A 27785-nucleotide genomic window follows, 5' to 3' on the forward strand; every position below is an offset into this window, starting at 1 on the left:
AGCCGTCGCGACGCCACTGACCGTCGAACTCCGTCGCAAAGACGCGCCTCCGACCGTCGCACGCGAGTTTCCGAATTACGCGCCCGAGGTATCGGTAAGGATATCGGTCCGGTTGAACGCTGGTGCCGACCGGGGTGAATTCACCCCATCGAATACTTTCTTCCTTCTCTCTTAATTTCAGTAAGCGTGCAGTAAATGACACACAAAAAGAAAGTATAGTTAAAATATTGAGAGAGAGAGAGAGAGAGAGAGAGAGGAAGTAAAGTAAAGAGAACAGGAATCACCTGATCGTTGTTATTGTATCTGTATATAAATTCAGTGAAGAAAAAAAAAAGAAAAAAATTATTGCATATCAAGAGTTCTACACACATATAAATATAAATTGATATTTGAACACGTGAGACGGGGAAAGATCTGCCGAGGAATTTAATCGGTGAGTAAGCTATAATAATTACGGACTTAGAGTCCTCACCGTGATGATGTTTAAAAAATAACACAGAGGCAAGAATCATAACTTTCTCGGTTAATTATCCATTAACCGTGGTGAATTTTGAACTTGTTTACAACCGCGTCGCTGGGTCACGCTGAAGCTCGAAACTCGTTGACAGAGTAAACAGTATATTACAGCCGATTACATTACCCCCTAATGAAAATTTCCCTCACATCATGTGTACCTGGATCTATATATGTATAACATATTATAGGTGGGTACCCGCGACGAGCAGTGCGTGCGGCTAATTACGAAAATGCAGGGTCATTTACTTACCACCGTACGTGTACGAACTAGCCTGCGTTAATTATCATAATGTGGGTTTCATCATTGGTAATGGCGGTAAATAACGTGTCGCTCGATTCAATTAGTAATCGCTGATGGGAATATGCTTGTTTAAAAATTTATATCGCATTTCGTTACGGCCGAGTCACCGAAGATTCTAAATCACCGATTTACATTACAGCGCGATAGATACGTTCGACATCCGACCAAAATTGGAGGTATTATAGATTGATGACATGCCTGATTCCATTAGCTCTACGAGAAATGTAGATGAAAAATCGATCGTTCACGCTATGCTTACGTAAACGTGCAGGAGAGCCGTGAATTAATTATTTATATTCTTATATTCATCACGCACGCACGCACGCACGCACGCAGGCAGACTGACAGACAGACTTTTCGGCCTCGCAGTATATACAACGCACGCACGTGACGGTAAACGAGCCGATTTTATCGCCCCCGATCTCCATCGCGGTGACAAACCAGCTCGCACAAGTATGTACTTCGAGGATTCCCCTTCGCCGTCAAATCGATCTTCAGCGAAATCAGAGGAGAGACAGGAAAACCAAATAATCACCGACTCGCGATGGCTGCAGTAGAAGGACTCGACGGTTGGGTCAGACGCAGAATATATCGGGTGGTCTCTGCAAGATCGAGGTGTAAAATCCGCGGCAACGAGCGAAGTTATTTCACCGATCACACCCCCAAATAGCATTAATTAAGTTCGCAGGACGGTGAAAAGTTGGCAAAGTGCAGCCGATCAACGGCGTCGCGTAATTACACCACGAGCTTTGAACCATCCGGTCGGGCTTTTGACGAACGTGCAGTCAAACGACCCCCGCCTCCATCGATCAGGTGCCAATGGAACCGAGCGTTGAAGCGTCTGGAGTGGCTTGCATATATGCGTTCTGTAATTACGAGGAACGATCAGCTGAACTGGACGATTTTCCGCGTTTTTTCTCTTGCCTTTTCTACCTCGACAAGAAATATCGGACGCACCTGGGCTTCTTCTCTGATAATAATTAAACTCCTTGCAACATGGAGTATTTTCTATCAAAATTCCGGGCCGGCAGCCTTGCCCACGTGGAATGACCACCGCAATTGTGGTATGTGGAAGCCAGGGGTGGATTCAGGGTGTCTAAAGCTCTCGCCTTAAGAGCCTCGTGGAATGTGGCTATGCGGCCACTGCAGGCAACCCGTCTTCTCGACGAAAGGCACGCCATAGGATATAGAAGCGGAATCAGAGCCCTTCGCCGTCTCGGATTAATTTTGTTCTACTTTTTGTTCCTTAACGAGGGGTTGTATTTAAAGAATTTACCGGAAGGAAGCTCCTGGCTTCAAGTCAATTCGCCAACTATGCGATGTCACGAATATCCCAAGTCAGTTTTCAATTATGAAGGGGACGCGACGATCGTTAGCGCTACAAGTTAGAGCTGCGCGTAGCTTGGATGTAATACATAAACTTTTTAAAACGTTCATTAAAACCGGGAAAGAATATTCTCTTCGAACGATGTGTCGAATTATTCATCTATGATGAATTGTGCAAGTATAACACGTTTTGTGGTATTTATGAGAGTGAGATTAACGTGGACCGAATGAATTCATTAATCGCAGGCGAGAGAGAGCAAATGAATTCATTAATTTCTGTTACGAGTTTATAGATTGCAAAATTAAAACGCACTTTACTCCGTGTCTTTGCATTATCGATAAACCATAATCTTTGGTGAAGAGGAGGAGGAAGAGAAAGGGACAAGTAATATCCTATAGGAGGTTAGTTGAGCTTGTCATATTCCTGTCGAGAGCATCGAGCCAATTAGGGAAAAAATTAAGGCGCGCCAGGTGCGTTCACCGCACGTCTTGACGAAGCTGTTCTCATTAAAAAGATCGCCCCGCGGCCACTTCGTAATTGTTATTACAGCTATTCCAATTTCAGTCACCCTCCCACTCAATATCAAGTTAAGGTGGTGTAAAATCCGAGGTGATTAAGGGATGAAAAAAATTGTTCCTGGGTAAATGAGACGCGTTGTAGGCTTTCGCCGACGTTGATCAGGCTACATCGTTCACCCGGTAACTAATTGTAATAAAAGTCAAGCGACGGCGAATCGTACGATAACTTCACCCGCTAATTCTCATTCGCAATTGGATTATCGCTGTGATATTCAACTGGGACATCGAACCGCGCATTATTCAGTCGAGTATTCTATCGTGCCTGGAGGGAAGAGGAAAGTCCGACGCAGGTTTCCGCGTCACGTACGTATTCGACATAATCGAGCGCCCAGAGCGACGGATATGTAGAGAATTCTGAATTTAAGTAACTGCTCAGATAGATGTATTGCGTGGGCGAGGATCGCGGGACGTAATCAACGAAGAATACTAATTCGTTTGAGAAAATTGATTTTTTGATTTTGCCTTTGAGACAAAAATGACAGGAAAAGGTGTATAATATATACACGTAACCCAAGAGCATATCGCGAAATGGAAGATTAACGATCTTCGATAATTCCGAGGGGTTGAATTTACCCCGAGTGAGCTGACGCGCCGTTCTCAGGATCATGAATAAATTCGAGGAAAGGATGTGGGACATAAAATTCAGTCTAATCTGCGAGCGACCTTTTCCGATAGTTCGCCACTTCGCGAAACGAATGAGTGAAAAAGTTCTCCTCTTATATACCATCGACTGGTAAGACCTTCGATGCATTTTGCAAGTGGGATTGGTTTTATTCCCGGTAGTCCGGTGAGTCCTTGCATCGCACCTCGGAATTCATGGGGGGATAATTTACATTTCCAAAATCCTATTCCCGGGTCAAAACAAGTTAGAGACACAAATATTTCTGCCACCACTAACATAGAATACGACAAAGGTACTCGACTTTCCGGCTGACTAACAGGAACACCGATACACGTCTTCCCTCTCGTCCCGGTTTTGTAGACACAAGAATTATCGCGAAGAAGGGTGAGACAACGTCGAGCCACGAGTAGCGACTGGGGCAGGAATGTCAGGGTTGAGGGTGGAAGACACACCGTTTGGTTAAGTGTTCTCGAGATATCGAGAACCCAGCGTCGTAATATCGGAGAGAATATTTCCAACGTATCCTACGAGCGAATAGATATTACTATTTAGTATGAAAATAGTATCTAAAAGTCTGTTGCTTCAGTCGACAACGATCAGAGTGTCTCGAGTGGTACACGAAGAACGCACCCCTTCCCCGTGGGTGCAGGAAAACGTATCGAGAGACGATAACAGGCTTTTACAAACGGTTCGCCAGAAGATCTAGCCAATCACTCGAGTATTTTCGCTATCGCTCTATACGCGTGGAGGCGAATCGCAGCTGAAATCCCGCCGGATTGGCTCCTGAAGCAGGCAAGTGGCAACGCTGTCCTGGCTGAGTATGAGTTATGTGCCCCGGAGTTGCGGTATCTGGTGGTAACACACGACACCCGAGAACCTCGTCCACCGGGTTCTCATCGCGTCGCGATAGGCGAACCGAAGCCTGACTTGCATCTCTGCAAGCTCGACTCGTACATGCGACTTGCTAATCAGCGTGCAGCCAGCCCGGAACAATCCATTTGCATCGCATATCCCACCTTCGATTTATTATTGAAGGAAGAAGGTCTCGTCCGAGTCGCAAAAGCGAATCTTCGCCCAGTCGCATGCGTTATGTATCAAAGAATGGTCCGCATGTATAGTGCAGAGGGTGAAATCCTCCGGGTACCCACTGAACAGACGGCGGAATGAAGAAGGACGTCGGAGACATGATGCACGTCGGAGAGAAAGGCGGGATTGTTCGTAAATTGACTGCCGGAGAGGCAATTCGGACCGTTCCTTCCCCAGGGATATGGCCGGGGTCCTTCGGGGTAGATGCAGGTCCAGAGGACCGTGGTCAGTTGGCAAGGAGAGGGAGAGAGAGAGAGAGAGAAACCATTCTCTCATTGTCAGTGTTCCGGAGCTACGAGGCGAGGCAAAGCAACTCCGGCTAATTTGCTAATGCCTTATTTAGGTGCAATTATTTGACTTGGTTCTGCGCGGTTGTTGCAAACCCTGCAACTTTCGCAAGCCATCTACACACGCCTCGGAGACTGTTTCTCTTCCCGTTTTCGTAACTATAGTGTTTCGATATGTACAACAAGGTGGAGTTCGTAACCTCTTACCTCGTAATGTTTTGAAGAAGAGAAAAATGCATAGACAAAGAAGAGAGAGATGAAGATAAATAATGCGGGAAACCGACCGACCGAGATAGTGAGAAGAAAAACCGACGACACTCGGCCTTCGAGTTTTCCTCTAACACGAGCGAATAATGGTAAGCAGATGAAGACGACTGATGGTATTCACGGGACTTGATTTTTCTGAGTAAAAGTAATTCTATGGCTCTCTAACAAAGTAATATGGACAAGTAATGGGCACTCGAGGTTCGTTATATACCAGCAACGAAGAACCTCCTCCTCGAAGGTAATACGATTGCAATAGTTTCCTTAACGATCGGCGATTAGATCCGTGACTTTTTTTTCCTGCAGAGTCGAAACAAGGTTCTTATCGTTAAATACCGGTAATAATTTCGTTTGCGATTTCAAGCATCGAGATTATCAGTTAGCTTTGAAAATTTATTACTATTATAGAAAAAAATGTCACGCACACGGATGAGTTACGGAATTGAAAAACCGTCGAAACGCATCTCGTTTCAAAAAAATACACGTAGTTTCCACGTTAGCATCGACGACTCGAATCATGTGCAGTTGTTATAAGGATGAAAACAATGCCGAGAGAAAATCGCGAGACGAGTAGTATAGGCGCGTATAAAGTCAGACGCGCGACGCTTGATGCGTACAAATGGATTTCAAGCGAGTGTCACCCTTCTTTTTACTTCCCCTGTTTCTTTCCTCATACCGTCAAATCATCCCCTATCACAATCCCGCGGAGCTACCCTCCTGCCTTCAGGGAGAAAAAAATGAATATAAGAACCGAGTACCTAAAGACGATGAAAGAAAAAGAAGCCCAAATCTGGAAGACCATTTCACGCGCGCGGGGTTGGAAGACGAGACGATCGGGTTCGTTAAAAAAAGGTCTCGAATTCCTAGTGTAGTGGAAAAAATGGACCCGCCGAATTGAGACGGGAAATATTTCGCGATGAACCGAAATCGACGTTCTACGCTGCATATCATGTAAGCTTGGATTACTCGAAAGAACGAGGCAAAGCGCAGCGCTGCAGACTCGCGTGTCGTTTAATCCGCTCTACGTCATACGCGAGTAACGTATCCCTTGTGCATGATGCACTTCTCGGGGGGCAGCCGTAGAAGCCCGTTGCAGCGAAGCGTACGGTTCAATAACCCCTCCCTCCTTCCCTCCCTCCCTCCCTCCCCCATTCGTCGGGATTAAAAATTCCATCGTGAAAATATATATACATATATGATCGGGGTAAATCCCCCATGGAAACGTGATCCGTGCCGGCAATTTAACGCGACCTGCACAACGTGGCTACCTTATACTCAATTTAATTTTTGGTGACGAGCCGTTACTCGTATATATATATATATATATATATATATATATATATATATATATATATATATCATGTAAGCTTGGATATATATCGTATATATATATATACGAGTACACGAGGTGTAATTGATCAAGTCAATGTAATTTTGACAGTTTAAAAAGACGCGGAGAGAATTGGCATTCTTGTTCGTTACGCAAGCGTGTAACGTGGAAATGCCGAAATCCGAATGCGGCTGGATAAACCGAAATTCTCCATTAATATCAGGTTAACTTGAACGTAGAATTAGGCGGTGGGAAATTACGGCGAGTAATGCATGTACCACGTGTATGCACGATTTTACACGCCTCTGCCGCAGGTATTGTTGCGATATTTTCGGCAGTTCGGTATTATTGAGTTGACGAGGACTCAGCATCGTCGATCTAACATCCATGGAATCGAGGAATTTTGTCATATTTATACCTTTTTTTCCTTTTTTTATCTGAAAATGAGAGACGAGAAAATGGTGAAATTAATTACAACCATGGTTAAGTGCGAAGCAAAGTTGAAAACTTTACCCCTTCACGAATAGGAATTGCAGTGGCGAGTATCAGCGCTGATTACGCTCGATGCACCGGGAATTATTTTCTCTGTATAATTTATAAGCCAATGATCTGCATTACAATGTATGCAGGCCTTGCTGCAGCCGGTGCAACCGGTGCGCAATCCAAATCCGTGGAAATGGTTTTCATAGCAACAACAATTCAAACCAACAATCGAGTAGGCATGTATTAACCTCGTTCAACGTCAGCGTGGGCTGTTCTAATTCTGTTAAATATTTCTCTACCGATACGGTAACCACCAACCCAAATTATTCTCGGACTATCGGCCAAATTTATTACCCGTCCAAAACAATAGTTGATAATTTTCCCGACTCCGATAGCCGGGCATCGCGACGTCAATTGTATAGCTGTTATCAAACGGTAAACCGAAATGAATATAATTAGACCGCGAAACTACCTTTTGCTTCGTTGATTCCAAACTTGAGGCCGCTATGAAAAATGTCATTTTATTGCTGTTGGTTTTTGAGTAAAGAACGTTTTCTCGAACCAAGATCGAGTGGATTCTACGTCGTATTTCCATGTATCTTTACGCTCGGGGAAATCTGATGTCCTTTTTCACCCCCCTCCCTTGGAACACGAGCCTTTCCAGCTGTTTTAACGAAGCGTTCGGGTAATTGAGACTCCACCGTATGGCCTAGGAGCGTCAGAAATCGGCGATGCCTCCGGGGACTCGATCTTTCGATCCGCATCATAGACGAGCAAGACTTATGTCTGGACCATTCGATACCCCGAATCGTCCTGAGGTGCCGATTTAGGGGCCCCCAGAGGACGAAGGAGCGTGTAAAATGAACCAGTTCGTTATTCGTGGTTCAAATTCAAGACACACGAGAATTATCAGTTATATATAAAACTTCATCCCTCTCGAGGATGAATCGCGATTATTCCCAAGAAACCGAAACCGAAGTAGTCATTTTTCCTGGAACGGTCCACGATCCGAACGGGACTCGCGTTCGTTGAATGCCTACATCCGACTTCGAAGTTAGACTGGAAACTTTCCTCCATACCGTATAATGTACCTCGACTCGACTCTTGAGCTTCTCATTTTCAGTATCAAATACTGAGATTTCACGCAAAGAGTTTTCCTTGCAGCAACGTAGCGCAGTGTAGAGGCTGCCATTCGCCCACTTCCGTTTTACCATTGTGAAGTGCACTTTCACACAGCTTTCCGCTTCGATTACACTCTATCGGACTTTTGACTTGCTGCATTTTTTTACACCTACCATTCAGCTCGCAACGCATCCACTCGTATTAGCGCGACAAATTGAGGCCCTAAGCTAATTCGACTTTAGCACTATAATAATAGTGATAGAGAAATCCTTTGCCATAGGAATACCACTTTGCTCGTTGCACCGAATTGTTTTTTTAATTCGAGGGGCTCTGAATTAGATGTAAACTACACCTTGCTCACGATTAGTGACACGCACGTTGGAGAGTCGGTGAACAATTTTAGGACGTCTTTGGGCTCGCCAAACTTTGATCTTGATCCAACGTCGAGCCTTTTCCCAGAATTCTCATCGCCAGGCGAACGATCGTTAGCCATTTTTGTATGTACAAGAAATTTCCTTTGAAAACAAACAGCTCAGGCAACTTTAGACAGTAACCTGCCGTTGGAGCTTTCGCTCAATTTGGAAACTCATAAGCCTTGATTAATGAAATCTAACAATATCAAAAAGTCAACATTTAATACATTTATAGGTTCGTATATCGATGAAGATACAGTAGTCGTATGTATTAAATAATTATTTTTCAATACACTTTCCAGCTCTTCATTATTGAATAAAAAGTCAAATTTAGAATTCTCTCAACAACGACATTTTCGGATACGGTTGGAGTCTGTCGTCGATACTCAAAGACGAAAAAAAGTTTTCCAAACAGTTTGGATTCTTTGACGAGGTCATGGTGAAATAGAAGGCACAACAAAGACATAACGATGTTTGATTTAGAGTTGGAAAAACGAGGAAAATAAGCATGACAAAAATAAACGAAAGACAAAGAAGTTCGGGCAAATTGGATCTCGTCATCGATGGATCGGAACACGTGATGCTTCAGACCATCTATTTCGCCACATCTATTTTAGATTTATATTAATATCGTACGATAATTGCGCTGTATTTGAGAGCGAGTAGGTATAAATGAATGTTTACACCAAAGATCAACAAAATTATGAAATAGTATATGGCAAAAACTTTTATATCATTTCAGACACTTATCGCTTTTGTGTTTAGCTCAGATGACGTACTTTGACTATTTTTTCGACGATAAAAGAATTTAGCGCTGTTATTTTAACCCAATACTTGATAACCGCGGAATCTCACGTTCTCGGTAACTAATCAACGCCTCATAGCAACGATTTAGCGTTTAGTAGACCGCAAGGCAAAACTAAAGGTATACGTGAATTGCAGATGCCTGCATCCGGCTAAAAGAGTATGTTTGACGGTGGTTAGTCACTTGGCAAAGTTTCCTAATTGAACCACATGATACACAACAGATCAAAGCTCAAAAGACGGAAAATCAAGCTCAAGAAGTCCGAATCGGTATTCACTGTTTTCACTGTGAATATATCGCATGTGCAAAATTGCTAACTTTTTCTAGGCATTTTCGGAAGCGCCGAATATCGTTGCAACAATGAGCATTGGGGAAAAATGTTCGGAATATGAAGATAAACAAAAAAAATCATGTTATTTTTACTGCGTAAATTGTGCAGTTATACGGATAGGTATCAGATCACGTTGAATCTAGTGTAATATCGAATTTTAACAGTAAACAAACGTGTTAAAACCGCTCACAGCAAACTCGCGCGTGACTGCAGCATCCCCACAAACCAGCAGCGTTGAATTTATAATAGAGAAAATTCATAGGTTACCGGGAAATTGTAACGATCAACAATTAACGTCTCATTACTCTATCGGATTGGTCGATCGGTCGGTTTATCCGCCTGTAAAGCGGATTCGCGTACAGTCATTAGCGGGCGCATTATCGAGCTTGTTTTGTGGCCAATAGCGAACGTCAATAATTGTTAAACCTACCGAAACGAGTTTTCTGTTAGAAATTGATAGTCCGAGTTTCAATTTTGCTATAGGTGGAAAGTCCGTTGGCACTATTCAGAGTTGAAAGAATAAAATTATCGGTTAAACAATTTGTCTATTATCCATTTCTTCCGCTATTCACATCATGAATTTCGCAACAATTGTAAACAACCGAGACGCATTCGGGTGGCAAAACATCGGTAAAGTAAACACCTGTTTATAAATATTTTAAAAAATATATAAACAAAATTGGGACTCGATAATCACGATAGGTGTTAATGTCCTGGGGATAAGTTGTAGGTACCTTGTATATTTTGTCGGTGATATTCTTAGACGAAATGGAAGGAGAGAGCCGGACTTGAAGCTTGCAAAAAGCTAAGATAATATTATTTTCAGGGCTTCTGGTACATAATCAGAAGAGCGTATAATCACCTCGGTTAGCCCGACTCCGTGGCTCCTCGTTCCGCTTTTAAATTCTTCTAAGAAGCTTCGAACGCCACGTGATACGTATAATTTCGCTTTACGTAACACACGTAAGATCGGCCTCGCTGCAGACGCTTACGCGAGTTCCGTACCGGCCTTTATTTCCTTCTCCTTCTTTGCACCCCCGTTTGTATTCAGGCCTTTCCGTTTTATTTAGGGCGTGACTTAAAAGCTCCATGCATCATATTTACATGGAAATTCAGCACCGACTTTCGTATTACCGGTAGTTTGTATTCATTTACGGCTATGCCTGGAATTTTACTTCTCTTATAAATATATATACATTATACAGATATATTTTTAGGAGTTTTTGCCCGAGACAAAATCTATATATTATACATGTAAGTATAAGTATACCTTTACTCGCCAGGTATTTCTGTAACAAAAAAGCGGAGGAACGTTTTATTCGTTCGGATTTGACAAGCACGATTAATCTTAATCTTTGAACCTGCTTCGTTTCTGACGTGAAAGAAAACTGCTCCAACTATGTTTGGAATGTTTACTCACTACCGGGAAGAATATCCTGAACCTAGTCTTACCTTGCCGAAATTTAACAGGTCGAAATAACAATATAAACGATAGGCAAGTATTTTGCGAATATTGTTACAAGATTTTAACTGACGTCATCCGGCGAATAAAAATTCAATTCCGTATCGATTGAAAAATTTCTTCACAGTACGCTGAAAAAACAAGGTATATATATATATAGAAAAAACTTTATAAGGAAAAAAAGTTTTCCAGAACGGCGAAATTTTCACCTCCTCAAACTTTTATTATCTGCTTGAAAGAATAATTTCTTCAATTCAATAACGTGTGAATTCGACGGAAAGAAAAAAAAACGCACCCGCTAAAAAGCTAATATAAGTACGTATAATGTTCGTGAGAAGTGACAAAGATGGAAAAGACGATTTAATATGAAGCTAAGCGAGAAGTTCGAAGACAATTAAATACACGCCAATTCTTTAATTCGCATCTACTATTTCCGCGTAGCATGTAGTAAACGTGACAGACCATCGATCAAACTATAGATGGAGCCAAGCGGCCCGGATGCTGTTGGAGAAAGAGAAAGTGTGACATGAGGGATGAAAACGACGGGCAAAATAGAATAGAGAAAGTGCTGGTGGAGGAGGAAAGAGAAAAATAAAATGAAAATGGGGAAATATTTATTATCCAGCGTCTGGATCATGGGAGCGATTTAGCGAATTAATAGCCGAAATACACGTTACTAGCAAGTTAATTAATAGGGCATATTTACATAGGCATTAAACAAACAGGTTGATCGAAAAGATTGCCTTATACTCGGGGGCCAGGCGGCTCTGCAGGTGTATTATACCCCTCCTGAGCAAGGGTTGGTCGTGGCGTGCCGTTGTAAATACGCTTACCGTATATTCTATCTGAAGATAGGGGTGTGATTCATGGGGGACAACCACCGCGTAGATCCGAGGAGATACCAAGACGCCATGAGCGAGTGAGGCCTGCAGGCGAGGGATTCTCTCCCGCCTCTCTTTGCCTGCCTGCCTGCCTGCCTGGCTGCCGCTTTTACACACGCGAACTAACCATACGTTTCAACCCCCTGCTTAGAGACGAGACGCTCCTGTTCAAGGACACCCGCCGAATTCCCCGCCCTCCACCCCTCGCCCGGAAGAGAATATTAACAAATAACCGCGTTTCCTGCTTGTGACAAGTCACGTAAGGACGTGCGGGTGACAATTTCCTCGAGTTTTGGTGGGTGGGGTCTGAAATTTTACAGTGATTCGTGAATTCCTCAATGCTGCTGGAAAAAATGGTCTTTTGTTAGAGGAGGAAAACTCGAATGCAAATCTGTTATAAGAAAATTGCGTGACGTAAATGCGAAACATGGAAACAGAGAGATGAAAACGCAAATTATTCACGCCCCTAGACTTTCGCAAAATGTTTTTCTATTCCCACCCCTTTCAGTTAATTTCATGATATACGTGCGTATGTATATATGTACATACATACCTATCTGCAGGGCACTTTTCATTTGCTGAATATAACGTAGGTAACGGAGTTCTGACCTCGGTAGTAAATACCTCTGAAATTCTACGACGGGACCCGCGAGTTCTTCTTGCAGGGTGCAAGAGTTTATTGCTAACGGGAGCTGCTAGAAGTTAGTTCCCCGGTCCGTGCGCAGTGCTTTTTGATCTAGTGAACTGTATACCTACACGAGACCTGGGTTCACGGAAGTAGGTAATTTAATTACGAAAGACTTTCTTTATTTACCATTATAATTTTCCTCCAATTACTTTCCCCCGGTGACCCGGAACTTTTCATCAGACGTTGTTCGAAATTAGTCGTCCTTCTCCTCATCTCTCTTCTTATTACTACACACGGTGAGCATAGAGTGCGTGATGTATGCATGGCCTCTCTTTTCACTCACCCTCGAGTTCCTTCCGCCCCGTCCCGCCCCCGTTGCGAACTTGAATTATTACCGCCCCCCCCCCACCCCCTTTGCATAAAGTAACGCTAAAATCTTCCCCCATAATGACTCGGTTCGGTAATAACAATGATTTATTTTTATTGTTGCGACTTCTGAGACAAATTCAAATTAGCTCTTCACCCCCACATCGCACGGAGCCCAAGTTTCTTTCTTTTTGCCAACGCCACCGAGTCGATTTGTTACTTTTTCACTAATTATGGGAAGTACGACAACATTGCCGTCCCCAAAGTTTTTCCAGACACGCGATCTCGCCGCTCCTCCACGTTTTTCAGTCAACGTCGGAACACCCGTTAAGATCATTTTAAATTCAATATTTCCTGCGACATTCTCGATCCCCATCTCACCGGTTCCCTCGGCCAGACTTCTTCCACGAACATCGGCTGTATGATAATGCAAAATTCTAATTACCCAAAAGCATTAGGCTTGTCAGTTTCCACGGGAAAATACATGATACGAGACTCGTCTTTAGCCGAGGTGGAATTGGCCGCTTGGATGTGTAAACGGAAGCCTCCGAGAACTTGGCTTATAATCAATAGTCGTATGTACATGGGAAAATCTTGACACAGACATTATCTGTGGCAGTAAATACCCAACAACACGCGTGCACGCAAACACGATCTAATTAACCTGCTGCTCGCTGCATCCCTCGGGCACCGACGCCAGGCGATCGTTTCACGGTGGAAATTTTCTTCGAAAGTTAATCAAGTTTCTTGAAATCCTGCAACGTTCATCCAGCCATACTATATCGCTGGAAAATCAAGCGTATAGCTGCAGTATCGAACAACTCAACACCCTCCCTCCCACCCCGGAGGGTTAATGCAGGCTCCTTATTCGATCGTAAGATATTGTCCGGGGAATGCGCGATGTAGCCGATCAACAACCAACACATTTGACTCTGCAAACACGATACAAATGGAGAAGACTCGTCATGCGTTTTCGGTAAAAATTAGAATTATACTTGCGATTATTACCGACGACGTGTCATGTTATTACGGCGTTTACAGCCTACGTAATTTTCGCAACTTTTTGTACTTTTAGTCTTCCGGCTAGACTCATCCGTAAAATTACAACCATCACGGAGAGGTGCTGTAGGCATATTACACGGCGGAGTGGCGTGACTGACGAAGGCGTGTCCGACAACGTCGGCGGTCAATCACTTAATGTTCCATTATAGAGTTGCACGCCATCATCTGCTGCACAGTCCTAATTGCTGATTAGAAGTTACATACTATTGCAGTCGCTGGGTTTAATTGGAAATAATTGATCGAATGTGGATGATTCCGTCGGTGGTAACTTGACGAACGTCTTCAACGTCCCCCCTTTTCATTTTGCTGCAGATAATTTCAATCACTAGCGCAAAGCTCGAACGTAGACAGAGGTTTTAAGTTATCTGCTTGTTCAACGATTATCTATCCATTCAATTTTCTGCTTTTTTCAAAGATCGCGCGTTTTTCAAACATAAAATATGATCCCAGGCGAGCAAACGCCAGATTGCGGTGTAGAGATAGGAGCAGGGCGATTTCAACTTCGAGGTCGCCCCTGAAAAAGGTAAGAGATGAAGATAGCCGGGCGGTACCACCGGACAAACGCTTGCAGATTCACGCGGATTATTTTCCTCGACGACCAAACCAACACCCCCTGAAACACGTTAGGCCCCGTAAAACGTAATTCAAAATAGACGAAGAAGAAAAAGGTTGCAGGTGGCGAGCAGAAAAGCGTCGGAAGAGCCGACACGAGGGTAGGGAACCAACCAGACGGTGTTTCAAAGGTGTGCGCGAGTTACGACTCGAGGAATAAAAGTAACGACACTTACCCGAGAGACGGGGTGCGGTTTTAATTGCCTTTTTAATGCCTATGCAAATCATATTCTCGTATACTTCCTGCCTTATGGCTACACGTATATACTGATACAACACATATATAACTATTATAGAAGTGTGTATGATACGTACATAAACGAGACATAAGCGTACCTCAAGATAGAACCCTTATTGTACCCTCTATATTACAGGTATGTACCACCAGCCAGTGCGTAAAAGATTTACCACTGGATAAGGGAAAAATTTTTTCTGCTCTTTTATTCTCCTTGTTCCCCTTAATTTTTTATATTTTATTTGCTCCACTTTTCTTTCATTCACTCACACCACGGTTTTCACTGCATTTCCGATGCAGAATATTCCGCGCATGCGGTTGTAACGATCGCGTATAATACAGAGCCGAGACAAGTGTCTGCACGTGGCTAGGTTGAGTAATAACAATAATAGCAATGCGCCTCTGTTGTATTAGCGATTTATTGATTCTCACGTATATTCGCGGCTTCTTATCCTTCCATCTTCAGCTTTGTTTATTTTATACGTGTACATATACACCTGCTGGTGCAGCGTGTAAACTCACATGCGAATCGATCCTCTTTGCTTTTAGTTAATCGAGTCTTTGATTTTTCAAACATTTTCACAGACATTCGTTGTTTGTTTTTCCTTTCGTTTCTACTTCTAGCTAATTCTTAAAGCGAACAACAGCTGAAGATGAACAACGGATGTACGTATATACATATTATACGTATATTCAGTAGATTTGCTTTGAATTAGATGGTTTGATTTGAAGTGCTTCCTCGAGTTAATTTCGCTTTTTAGAATTCGTTTCACTGCCTGTTCCTCAATTTATTTTTTATCAAGTCTCCGCAGCTCTGTCAAAACTCAAGCAATCACATATAAGTGACAAAAAAAATTTCAAAACACTTCACCGCGAGTATTAAAATCATTTTATTCTACATAAAAAAAAGCTTCTTACTAAAGGGTGATTCACCGAAACGATTGAGGTATCAACGTTTTTCGAAAAAATTTCCTAATCTCAGTAATCACAGTGAAATCAATAATATTAAAATAAAATTCTGCACTAGCAATCATTGAAGTAATAATTGTTAGTCCTGAAAAACTATTTAGGATAACAGGAATCGCTTCGTAATATTCAAAATCATATATGCAATCTTATAAGTCATGAGAAATCACGCAATTAAAGCAAAATTAATTTGTCAAGTTATTTCTCGTAATCACTCTATAAAATGCAACTACTTCGTCACAATTTTGTTTGATTGAAACACCCCTTTTTTTCTTTCCTTTTTTTTTTTTTTTTATCTCAAAACTGATGCCTTTTCCGAGAAATTCAGAGATTTTCGGCAATAATTAATGAAAGCACACTCGTTGTCTCCGTTAGGTGACAGCAACACGTTTGTTCAATCGGAAGCAATTAGTTCCTCGTCTTTCATCCGCATCGCTGATCGTTCGTTAGGAAAAGGGATGAAAAATTCATCGGACAATCCTGAAACGTCGAGACGCACGTCACCGTCATTCGGAATAAAATTCGATAAGATCTGAAAGGACGGCTGCCTGTCCTCATTCAAAATGCATTTTACCTGCTGTCTGAGGGAGGAGGGGGGGGGGGGGGGGGGGAGGGGGTGGCGGATTTCTTCCTTCGTCACAGTAATTGAAACCCACTCAATTCTTCGAGTTTCAGATATTACAAAAAATAGTTTCATTAATTTGCTACGTGATCCTGAATTTCTCGCGACTTTCGCATCACTCGTATCAAATCCAACGGCCTCCGACTCGGTTTACAGATTCAGCTTCTACAACGACTTTCAGGTCTCTGGCAGGCTGTCGAGAACGTTTCTCACTCTCTCTCGCCCTGCATCCTCGACGCCCACTTGGCGTACAACAATTAAAACTATAATCATTACTTTAACGCGGTAGTTAGGCGTTTAGACACGGAAATGGGGTGGAGAGATTGCTGCGGGTTACAACTAGCGGCGCGGCGCGTGCAGGCGCGAAATATACGCTTTGTACTTCCCTCTGCTAGGTACACGGTAATTCTGCAAGCTCACAGGAATCGTCGAGCTTGCGGACCTTCGCGAAGCTTCAAACTTTTCTTTTGTAATCATCATCGAGGGCGCGATTACCTCTGATTCTTATTTTTAACGACAAAAATATTTCAAATTTTCAATGACAGCGGAAAGTCGATGATCTAAAGTAAGCGAAAATATTGACAAAGATGCGAAGAGAAAATCGGGCTATGCATAACGATGCAAGTGCTTGCACCACGCGTACGTACGAGTTGCAAATTGATATACATGAAAATCGAGCGCGCGAGCTCAGAACAACGAGCTTACATGCATACATCGAGTTCAACGAAAGCTTGCGCTAATCCGCTCGTTCCTCTCGACTTCCTTTCACCCCCTCCCAGAGCTAGGTATATAGTTTATACCGCGATGCAGCAGGTACACGCTCTGCCACCGTGCAGCATTCGAGGGGTCACGGCTGTGTGAGGGGGATAAATTTTCAGGCGCAGTCTACGTTTCCAATTTCACACATGCAACGTGCTCTCGATAATAAACGACCCCTGTTTTGGCGTAAATCAACGCCACAAGCCCCGTGCGCGGCCTCATCATATCGCCGACGTTTACAGTTTCCTATTTTTTCACCTTTCTTCTTTCTTTTATTTTTATTTATTTAGTTTAGTTTTTTTTTTTTGCTTTTATTTTCACTATCGATCCTGTGGAACACCGGCAAATCGAAACCCTGCGAAAGAAGACCAGTACCGGAAACACTTCCCATTGTTCAACGTCGTGCGTCGAAACATAATTAGAGAAAACAGTAACACTAGAGATAACTTTTTCATAAATCACGTAAAACGTTGTCGATATATATTATTTTAGTATTTATTAATCGATATAATTTATTATAATTATCATATTGAAGCAATAAAATTATGAAATATATGGATTCACCCGAAAAACTTTTTTTTTTTATAAAAATATCGTGGATTTTCTGTCTATTTACTTGAATATATATATGATAGCAGGGTCTGTACGTAACCACTTGAGACAAGTATCTCTTTCCTCTGTGATGGGTGACAGCTGCGGACAGTTGTCGTCTGAAAATACAGCGACAAGTTCGCTTCCCATATTATTTTATAGTAGATGGTATGTAGACGTCGTTGTGCTTCCGTCTTGGCGGGGACGGAGGAAAAAAAAAAAAGAAAAAGAAAGAAAAAAGCAAAGGTGGATAATTTATTGGCCAGTTTGGCAAACCGAAACTAAAACGACGCGTACGAAGCGACACGCACGTCTATTTGTCTGTCTGTTTGTATTTCCACGGCACGCTACCCTCCGGATTGACCTCGAATTTTTGCCGGCTAAATATAATTTTCGTTTTTTACCTCCTTCTTCTTTTCTTCTGCTTAATTTTTGTCGAGATGACGAGTGAGATTTAACGATATAATAAATAAATAAATAAATACATACATATTCATTTTTCGCTCTCGCTTATTTTCGGTTAACCTACATGGAGAAATTTTTTTTTCAACATCATAGTTCCTAGAAAATTTCAGACAAATAGATATTGTTGAAATTACAAGAAAACGATGCACTAGTGACTATTTTGTACGATTATAGCTATTTTTTTTAGTTAAATAAAGCTGCAACATTAATCTATCGTTTCATCAACATTCAAAATTTCACTCGTCGTACGCATTTTGTATGCTCGAAGCATACGACGATGTGGATGATACAAGTGGACGAAGCGACGTCCTGTAGATCCTGTGTGTTTCTTTCCCTCCCCAAACAATTGTCCCCATTGAAACTTTTGATTCAATAGTTTGTTTCGCGCCTGCACAGAGTAAACCGAGAAGTTGTCGCCTAAGGAAACAAGATTATGCAAAGAAGGCTTCGCGCCGGCCGTAACCCAGCCATGCAGCAGGCTTGCGTGACCCGTCGCGTACATCCCCAGGTCGAAAGGTCGTTTTCACCTCTTCTTTTCCGCTCAACACATTTTTCATCCAAGAAAGTAAAAGACCGACGCGACTCGATGGGGCCGAAAGAAACCATCAGGCGTTTCTTAAATTATTACATTTTCGTCCGCAGGCCTCAGCTTCTCTTTTCACAAAACACTCGACTCACCGTCACCGCGTCGTTATCTATCATTGCTGTTAAAAAAATGGAGAAAAAAAGGGAATGGAAATAAAAATAAATAAATAAACAAACAAAAATCAAATATACCAACCTCTTTTCATTCCGAGTCGCGAAAAGTGGCACGAGGATCGTTTTATACACTCAGAAGACATCCGAGTAGGAATATATAAATAGAAATGATCTAATATCTATACTCAGCGTGGGCAAAGCTTGACTCGTTGCCTATTATTTTTCACCTCGTAAATGAAAACACAACTTTACTTCTCACTCGTTTCCAACCGCGTACACTACCGACCGTACTATTCCAACCGATAACCAAGTATTAATTGATTTATCGCTTCAACCTGCTCCGTTCGTTCGTTCGTTCGTTCTAGACATTACTGAAGCACTTCAAATGCTCCGTACGATGAATGGTTCACGTGTTAAGGGTGAAAAAAGCTTCCGCAACAATCGGGAGTAGTAGTAGTAGTAGTAGGAGTAATAGATTTGAAATCGTTTCTAGTAATTTTTAGCAATACTGAAAACATTTAGATACCATTTCGATGACATAGATTGTTGGATTCCCAAACTAGTGACTCTGTACACACAACACACATTATTACCAGCCGAATTTGTGATTCGGCAATACGTGTAACGATGATGCTTCCGAGTGTAACTGGGACTGTTCAAAATCCAATGATCATTAGAATCCAGGGCGCATTAGGGCGACCGTCATAGCAGGGTAATACAGGCGGTAGCATGGCAGCTGACGAGCATTAATGGCGAGTGACAGGGCTAATTAATTGATGCGAAATGCAGTAGCCATGGCCGAACGGTAACGGGTTGAGTGTAAATAACGATCGGAGGGATCCTCTGTTTATTTTTGTGCTTAAAGCAGCGCGGTGTGTTTCACGTGCCGTGCACATACCGATCGTGTAATGATTTTTAACGAGACAGCCGTGGATGCCTGCTCGCCACGCCCGTCGACCTCGTGTAAACAAAACTCTGGAAAAATGTCAGCGCGGAATCCATAAATCAGACTTGACTATCGCAAGCTCGTCGAAGGGTAGCCTGTAGACGCTGGCGTGTCTACCCCTCGCGATAGCGCGTCGATATACCTGCGGACACGCGTGTCTGACGGAAGGCGCGAGAGTATTTTGACCCGGCAAGCATCGATAACGCCGGGGTTGCGAACCGGGGTCGGGGTTAAACCGCCCCTGAGCATCACGTGCTTCTCGCAGGCGGTGCGAGACATTAACACGTCTTGAACAGCGTTTGGTTGCCCGGTTCGTGACCCTCCTGACCCGCCCAACTGACCGCCGATCGTGCGGTCCGACGACTGATCTACTTTGTAATCAGATCGGTTAACCCCTAGGTATACGTGTACGTATCCCAATCCAGCTGTCATTTATGGGTGAGTATTTTTGACACGCGGTAACACGGGCGGAACAAATTTGTTGGAAAAGTCGAGGTTTTTTTTTCGACTTTTGGATTCGCAAGCGCGAGCGAGTTTCTTGGTATATTCGATGATCGATGATATTTTTCCATTTCAAAATCGAACCGAAGCAGGTTTCTACCGCGTTTGGGATGCACGTCACGCAAAGACGGTGTCCCGATTTTGGTGGAAACCTGTGGATCCCGCGTAGACGTTTGGAATTCATTTATGATGAAACAAGGGGCTATAGACGGCGAAAGAAGGACTCGCCTAGACACTGATGGTGTGATGAAATTCCGGCAATCGGAAAAACCGAATCGTGCTCGACGACGATTGGGATATTGTATTTCCTGAAGGTAGGACCGTCATTGAATCTAAACACGCGCGCTGCTTGAACATGAATAGCTATTGTTGGGTCTGTGAAACAAGGATTGTACAATATTTCGCCGGATTCGTGCAATTGCTTACTTATTTGTCTGCTAAAAGTCGTACGATTTATGCGGTTAGTTTCGATAAGAAGTTTTCATTATTGCACGGCTTGTTCATTCCCCAGCTAACCAGTAACCGTTTATGAACTACGACAGATGGTAAATCGGAGTTCATCGTTTGCAAGTTTCCTTGCAACCCTTACAAGGTTTCCAAATATAAAACAAACTGATGGACAAGTTTGCTATCGCAGGCAGGGTACAATTAAAGTTTCCGTGCCAGGGAACGCGCGAAGTGCTAAAGAAGAAAAATAATTCGTCTACCGAGTTCGGAATTGAGAGGTGGAAGAAGTTGCTGCTCCAGCTGAAGTTGTTATACTACGTCGGAAGATAAATGCTTTATTATAGTTCTTCCAGAGAGCCACGAGACTCGTGAGAAATCGATAGTTAATAGACAAACTTGACACCGTTAAAGCATTGTGTAACTGCTTTCGAAACTGCTGGCATTTGTTTCTCTCTCTTCGGACTCGCAAAGACGGAAGAAAGGAAAGAAGGAAGTACTGGACTACATTCAACACAAACTCCTAAATTTTCACGGATAGAATAGAATCGTAAATTTGATGAAAACTATTATGAAAACGAAGTGGCTTTAAAATGCAATACTAGTTTGTCCCACGGGTGTACCGGAAATTCCGTAAGATTGGGTAAAAAGTCCCTTCGGCCACGTACCGTTGTCGTTCCCATGTTTTATTCAATTCCGCAGAGCCTCCTTGTTTCGCCTTTTGAGTCGTCCGTTAGTTTCTTCGTCCTCTTCATCCTCCGTCAGTTTTCCCTTCGCCCCGGTGTCGACTCGGCTGTTATTCATATCGCAAATTGGCCACATGGATTCTCCTGATTTTTGAGCCTCTCTTTTTTCCTCGGTTCCAATCAGTTTGCGAATGGAATTCCAACATACGTAAAAATCGTAACCATGGAAAGAAATTTTATACAGATTTTAATCCCTCCTTCAAAACCCCCCTTCGAGCATATGCAGAGCATATCTAAACTCGGATTTATTCCAAGCACGATCCGCGCAGCTGCAGCAAGTTTGAAACCTACATGTGAAAATTACCGGGTAACAATTCTCTCCTTATAAAAGTACAGCCTGCGCATGGACTTTGTACGAAAAGACGTGGAAGTGCATTGAGTGACGTAAACTTTCGCGATTCCCTGCTGGCTGGATATTCCCGCGGGATATTGAAACCCCCGTGGTGAGTCTTCGGCGTCCCGGCCATGAAACGCACCCTCCGACACTTCATGCTCCCCTGTTCTGAGACGAGGAATTTCGACCCGACGTGGCGTTGCGGACTCTGTTTCTCCAAGTCCAATAGATTCTTTCGCGAATCTTTCCTGAGACGAGACGAAGTCAACGGTCAACGGAGAATCGTTCGCTTGATTAAGATCACGGATAATGGTGGGCATAAAAATGCCTCCCCCTCAGAGACCGCGGTCTTCTTCCTCCACCCCCAATGACCGCTGAATGCGCATTGAAACAGCAATCTTTGGGAAGCATCCAACAAATATGACGATTATTATAACCATACGTATTTGCGAATCCTCAGTACAGAATAAGGGATGATGACCGTGTATATAATTTACTTTTCAAAGAAGATAGCATCCCAGTTTCATCTTCTTGTCTTATATCATAAATATCATTGTTGTTATTCTCGCAAGCAGATCTATCGATCTTCGAGTGTTCTTGGTCCCGAATATTCAGATATTCTGCCTCTCAACTATATTCCTAGCATAATACAACGCGCTACAGAGCGTAGATCGATGCTTCAAAATGATCCAAGCCGAACGTTACCGGGATGGGGTTCTAATTAGGGCGTAAAACTTGAGCGTGGGAAAGTTTTGACAGTAAGTACAATGTTCTTTGGTAAGTGGATAGTAAGGCAGGAGTTATGAAAGTTAGTTTGAAAGATAGGTAAACGGACACGTATGAAGCCCCCCCGGTACATCCTGACGCAGGCAAGGAGCGTGTAACGTAACGCAACTGAACGCAACGCAGCGTTATATACACATACGAGTATACAACGAGCAGTGTAATCCATGAACGGGATGTCTAGTCCATGCAGACTAGAGTCTACTCGAGGATTCCGTGTGTGGAGTGAACGAGGCGCGACATCCTACTGTATTATCATATTACATCCCCGAGAGTAGGTAGAGAACGCGCGAGAGGGGGGGGGGGGGGGGGGGGGGGGGTAAGTAATGCATGCGGGAGGGAATGCCAACGGCGTCAGAATCCCCAGGAATCGGGGCTGGATGCGGATATCACACGGGAGCCGGATGTAGTCTGTAAATAAACAAGGAGCTCCGGTTTCGCTTGCTTATTGCAATCGCGTGTTGCACGCGTGAATTCTCGTTAAATGTGAAATCATCGCGAGTGGCTGGAGAAATCCGGGATTTCGATTTGATAACGATGACCGTTTTTGGTCCTCGCCTCTAGGCATGTGAATTAGACGGTCAATCTTCGACGATTACTGCGCGAATAATTGGCAATAATTTTGCTCGACTGTTCGCGCAACGGTATGAGATTAAGCCGAGGATCTCTTTTGGTTTTACGATATTTTGTCTTCTTGGTAGTATAAAAACGCGGGTCCAACCTCGGAGACCTCGCTCGTTTTTACAGCCCGTGTAACTGTACGATGTAAAATTTTTACAGCTGTCAGAAAGACTCACTCATTTCGCTCCTATCGCTCACCAAATTGCATCTCTCAACCTCTTAACGATCGGTCGACTCCACCCTCCGGAAATAATTTTATGTATACTTTAGAAAAAGGTCTGCACGCATTTGCGATCTGAATCCATGGCACCCTCGATTAGGGGAGAAAATGGGGTTGTTGACGGAATGCTTTATCTCCAAGTCAGTATTCGCAAAGTGTCACATAAATACAAGCTGATAACAAGAATTACGAATCACGTAGAAGTGTGACGATAATTTTCGGGTAAAATCCAGAATGAACCGGCAACTTGAACGAGTCCTTTTTGGTCAAACGCAGAATGCAAGAACAGTGCAGAACTGTGAACACGAATTTGGTACGGTTTCCGAGTAATAATCCTGCAGAATGCAGGCGGCACGATTCCTGCTGCCTCCGGTTGGTCGGGTCGAGGTGCAGTCGAGGGATCGATCGATCGGAGTCCAGATTTACCGCGAGCACGATATCTGGCTCCCTATCCCTTCTTCGAACATGTGTCATGTTATTTACGGGTGAAGCATTACGTCGCGTTTGATATACTGCATTTTATGCTACGTGAACGGGGTTGAAACATCTCTGTATGTTATATTTTTATTGCGGTCTGTAGGTCAGGCCTGACCTTTACCGCCTGCTTCGGAGGTCGTCCTGTCCTCCGATACACTCGACACTTGCGTTGATCCTCTTTACGATTCGCTAGAGAAAAAAATTGCAATTTTTTTCCCTCTTTTTTTGCACCGATTCAAAGTACTTCGGTTGATGGCCTCGGTCTCGACGGTTTTTGATCGGTTTATTCAACGAGCAAAATAATCTGCACTCAGTGAAAGAAATGGAGAATCGTTGAGAATTCGATTGAAGTTAATTATATTAGAAATATATTATAACACTTGTCAGCTATCGATATCAGACATGATTATCAGACCAACAACGAAAATAAATCTGATATCTGGAACTATTTTTGCGATGTTGATAGTCGGAAGATTCTATGTTCTAAACAATGTCGGAGCAAGAGAGACAGAAATCGCACAGTACCTAGTTAAGCTTCGAACCATCGCGAAAACTATTATTTCGTTGACTATAACCATCCATCAATGACGCCGGTACGTCGAAACGAAGTTCGACAAATATACGAACATAAGATTTGTCGCTAAGTAAAATCAGGCCTAATGGTACTAGTATATGAATGGATTTCGAGTGACATTTTAAGCAGGGCTCGAGTGAAATTCGTCCGATTTGAATAATCGAATGTGTTTCGGGTGGCGAGGTGGTCCCGAAGGGTGAAGGTGAATATATTCGAAAGAATTCGTTTTCAAGCAATTCGATCCGGCTGTCGTTCGCATAGCCGAATTAGTCTCGGTGGTACTTGAAATCGTACAAATAACTCCCGACAGTGATCCGGATTCACGGAATCGCGCACACCCCAACGGAACACGTTCGGAGTAGGTACTTTATACCCTGCGGGGTGTTGTCGTGGGCTGCTGATGTATTTACCCTGGATGGGGGAGAAAAAAATGAGCAGTGTAGAATCGGAGGGATGTATTCTGGCGCCAGTTACACGTCGAAAAATCAATCAACGTTGAAAATTCATCAAGGCTTTAGTTATACGCGCACGATTACCGCGATCAGCGGCAGAACGTTTTGATTGGGATTCAAATGTTCGTTACAAACTAACCATCCGAAATAAAGAGAAAGAAAAATTGCGGGTAACGAGTGCGCGGCAGGCGAATCCGATTAACTAATTGCAGGAACTCGAGTATGGCGGGGAAGGCACTGAATGGAGGAGGAGGGGTCTTATCCTCCAAGAAATAAGACCATCCCTTCGAGCCCTAAACCAGGATGGAAACCGAAACAGGGTTTGCGTGACCCAAGGCAGTTACGGGAGCCTCGGAGAAGAACAGACGGCGGCTTCCTGGCGATCGCTGCAAGTTTCTTCCCCCCCCCCCCCCCCCCACCCCCCCCCCCCCACCCCGTCAGGTTAATGCCAGACGTTGATTTCTCTGGAATTCCAACACCGTCGGAAACGTTTCGCAATTCGTACCTTCGCCGCGCTGTTCTTCCGAGCTCAACGGCCGCTCGCCTCTTCTCTGCTACAAACGCGATTTGTTCTTTCCAGTTTCAGGCCACCCTTACTGCACGGGGAAGCCAACGGAATAGGATCGAATTAGGCCGCCCTCCTCTTGCCCTCCGAAACCCCGGTGCAATTCCCTCCGTAATACCTCGGTACCTTCCTGATACCTGCACTGCCCTTCGCTCGGTCCCCTTCCTTCCCAATTTCAGACTTTAGCTCCCTCGATCTATCTCTAAATCTCCCTTATCGATCCATGGACGTTTTTCACCGCAGGACTGGATTGAGGTGGGAAAATTGGCAGTGGTATAAAACAGCTGACGCCTAATTGTAATTGACGGAACTTCGGGAAGACGAATTATTGAAAATCACCCTGCATGCAGAGGTTTCACGACGACGTTAGAGAGGATTGCAAATACATGGTGTACAGTTTCGTTCCTGAAGCAGAGCGGTTAACCGTCGAGGCAAAAGTTCGCTTTGACGGATATGCTGGTACAGAAACGGAAGTTACACAGACGAACGGTGGACTTTTGATGCGTAAAGTCGAGCAAGGATGCAGTCGTATGACTGTAGACTGACTGCGAGTTGCTTTACTCACTTCGCAAATTTGTTGGAAAATAAGATTTTCCGGTACAATTATTTTAATTATTTTTATAATTATTGCCCCACCGGTTGCCTTAAGGATTCTCGAGAATACGATTTCCCGATTTGTCAACTCACCATTAGTGCGGATCGTGTAGCCGAATTATAGGGGTGGTTAAATTTAACCACAGTTATCTACCGCCCGCTGACTCACCGCCCATTTTTCTTCCTTCTAATTTGTTCCGCTCTATAGCTCGAACCCGCTGCATGCGAAACTTACATTTATCTTACTCCAAGATTCACCCCGGCTATCTCAACCTTGCATCGTTGCAACGGCCCTTCCGCCGCAAGCCAGGATGAATTTTATTCAACTCCATTCCTCACCGAGGTGCATGCGATGCACCCTTCACTCACCACCGAAGTACATAAAATACCTACCCACTTCGTTTTCGCATCAAGAGTTTCACCTTTCGCGACAAAATCCGCTTGTGTGTGCAGTTTTGCGATGTTCGTCGTTGACTTGACAAAGACAGGGGTGGTTGTTTTTTTCACTGAGGAAAATTGTACCGTCGACGAAAAGTGTGAACAAGAAGCGAATGGAAAGTCTAAACCTTGTAATCAATTTAAACGACTCGATGACCTACGACTGCGTCTAACCGTCGAACATAAACGTGCAGGCACGCGTCGTCTAGGACGAGGTAAAAAATAATAAACACGAGACGTCTTACCTTCGGCGGACGTGTAACAACACCGTCGAGGCGCGAAGACATGGCGAGGGTGAGGGGATGGGGTGTTAAGGGGTGCACCGAGATAGGGGATGATCGCAAAAACGGATTAACACCGCTTGCCAAGCGTAACGGTCGAGCCCAACGTTTCTTATTGCGAATAGCAGCAACCGGCACCGACTGCTATCCGCCGGATCGTATGCAAATCCCTGGTGGCTTAATTACGCGAACATGCCTGTCGTAGCGTCGCTGCGTTGCCCCCCAGCTTCTATTCGGCGTGCAAGTCGCAGACACATGCAAACGTGGAGCACCAAAGCGTCGAGGTTCGGCCGTTGGTTCGCGGGAAACGCGAACCGGAACTCGATAAATTTTCGACACGATAAGAAGAAACTGCTTCAGGGGAATAAGAAAGGCGGCGAGGGTTGCGGCGAGGGGCTCGTTTTGCTTTGCATGCATTCCGCGGAGGCCGCGTTGCGCGTATACCGACGATTTTCTCGTATAACGTATAACGTATGACGTGCAACGTACAACGTAGGTACATCCACCTACGTAGCTACGAGGCTCCGGATTCCACTCGCAAGGAACAGCTGCCAATCAGAAATTTTTCACCGAGCAAATAAAATCCCCGCATGTCACGTCGTCGTCGTCGGTAAGTCTCACAAGTCGAACCGCGGCGCGACGTCGCCTTACAGCGCAGCGTGCAGGTTGTCACTGCTTCCGGTTAGAGTTTAACACCTACATGCATGCCGAGCATGCAGAGAACCTGCGGGAAAAATTTAAATGAAAAAGTAAACCCCCAGCGGTGTCACGTTCTTTACTGGCTAAAATTCCGCGTGAAAACCGCGACGAGGAAATAATCTAGATCTACATTTTTTTTACCCTTGATGTTACAACTCACTTTTGTAACTCACTTTAAGCCTCTACAGCTGTGTATAATCGCGACCCTAAAAATCGTCCGTCTCGTAAAATTCATCAAGATCGTAACTTTCTCTTGTTTATTTATTTTACTTCCTTATTATATTATCTTCTCAGAGA

General features: G+C 43.8%; 1 protein-coding gene and 1 long non-coding RNA gene across 4 annotated transcripts in view; one reads left to right on the forward strand and one right to left on the reverse strand.

Annotated features, from left to right (window-relative positions):
* LOC124405470 lies at positions 1-26718 on the reverse strand. The gene is made up of 4 exons (XR_006929113.1): positions 26707-26718; positions 23413-23422; positions 21923-21927; positions 1-119 (listed from the first exon to the last, which is right to left on the reverse strand). It is a non-coding gene; the product is annotated as an uncharacterized LOC124405470 (long non-coding RNA).
* Positions 303-27785, forward strand: part of LOC124405468 — a 167474-nt gene continuing 139991 nt past the window's right edge. For 2 of the 3 annotated variants that reach the window (XM_046880372.1, XM_046880375.1), the window contains exon 1: positions 303-433. The gene's annotated coding sequence lies outside the window, so the exon portion shown is untranslated. The remainder of the gene's footprint in view (positions 434-27785) is intronic. The other variant, XM_046880373.1, reaches the window with a different exon arrangement.

Source organism: Diprion similis, chromosome 4 (genome assembly GCF_021155765.1).
Source record: "Diprion similis isolate iyDipSimi1 chromosome 4, iyDipSimi1.1, whole genome shotgun sequence".
NCBI lineage: Eukaryota > Metazoa > Arthropoda > Insecta > Hymenoptera > Diprionidae > Diprion > Diprion similis.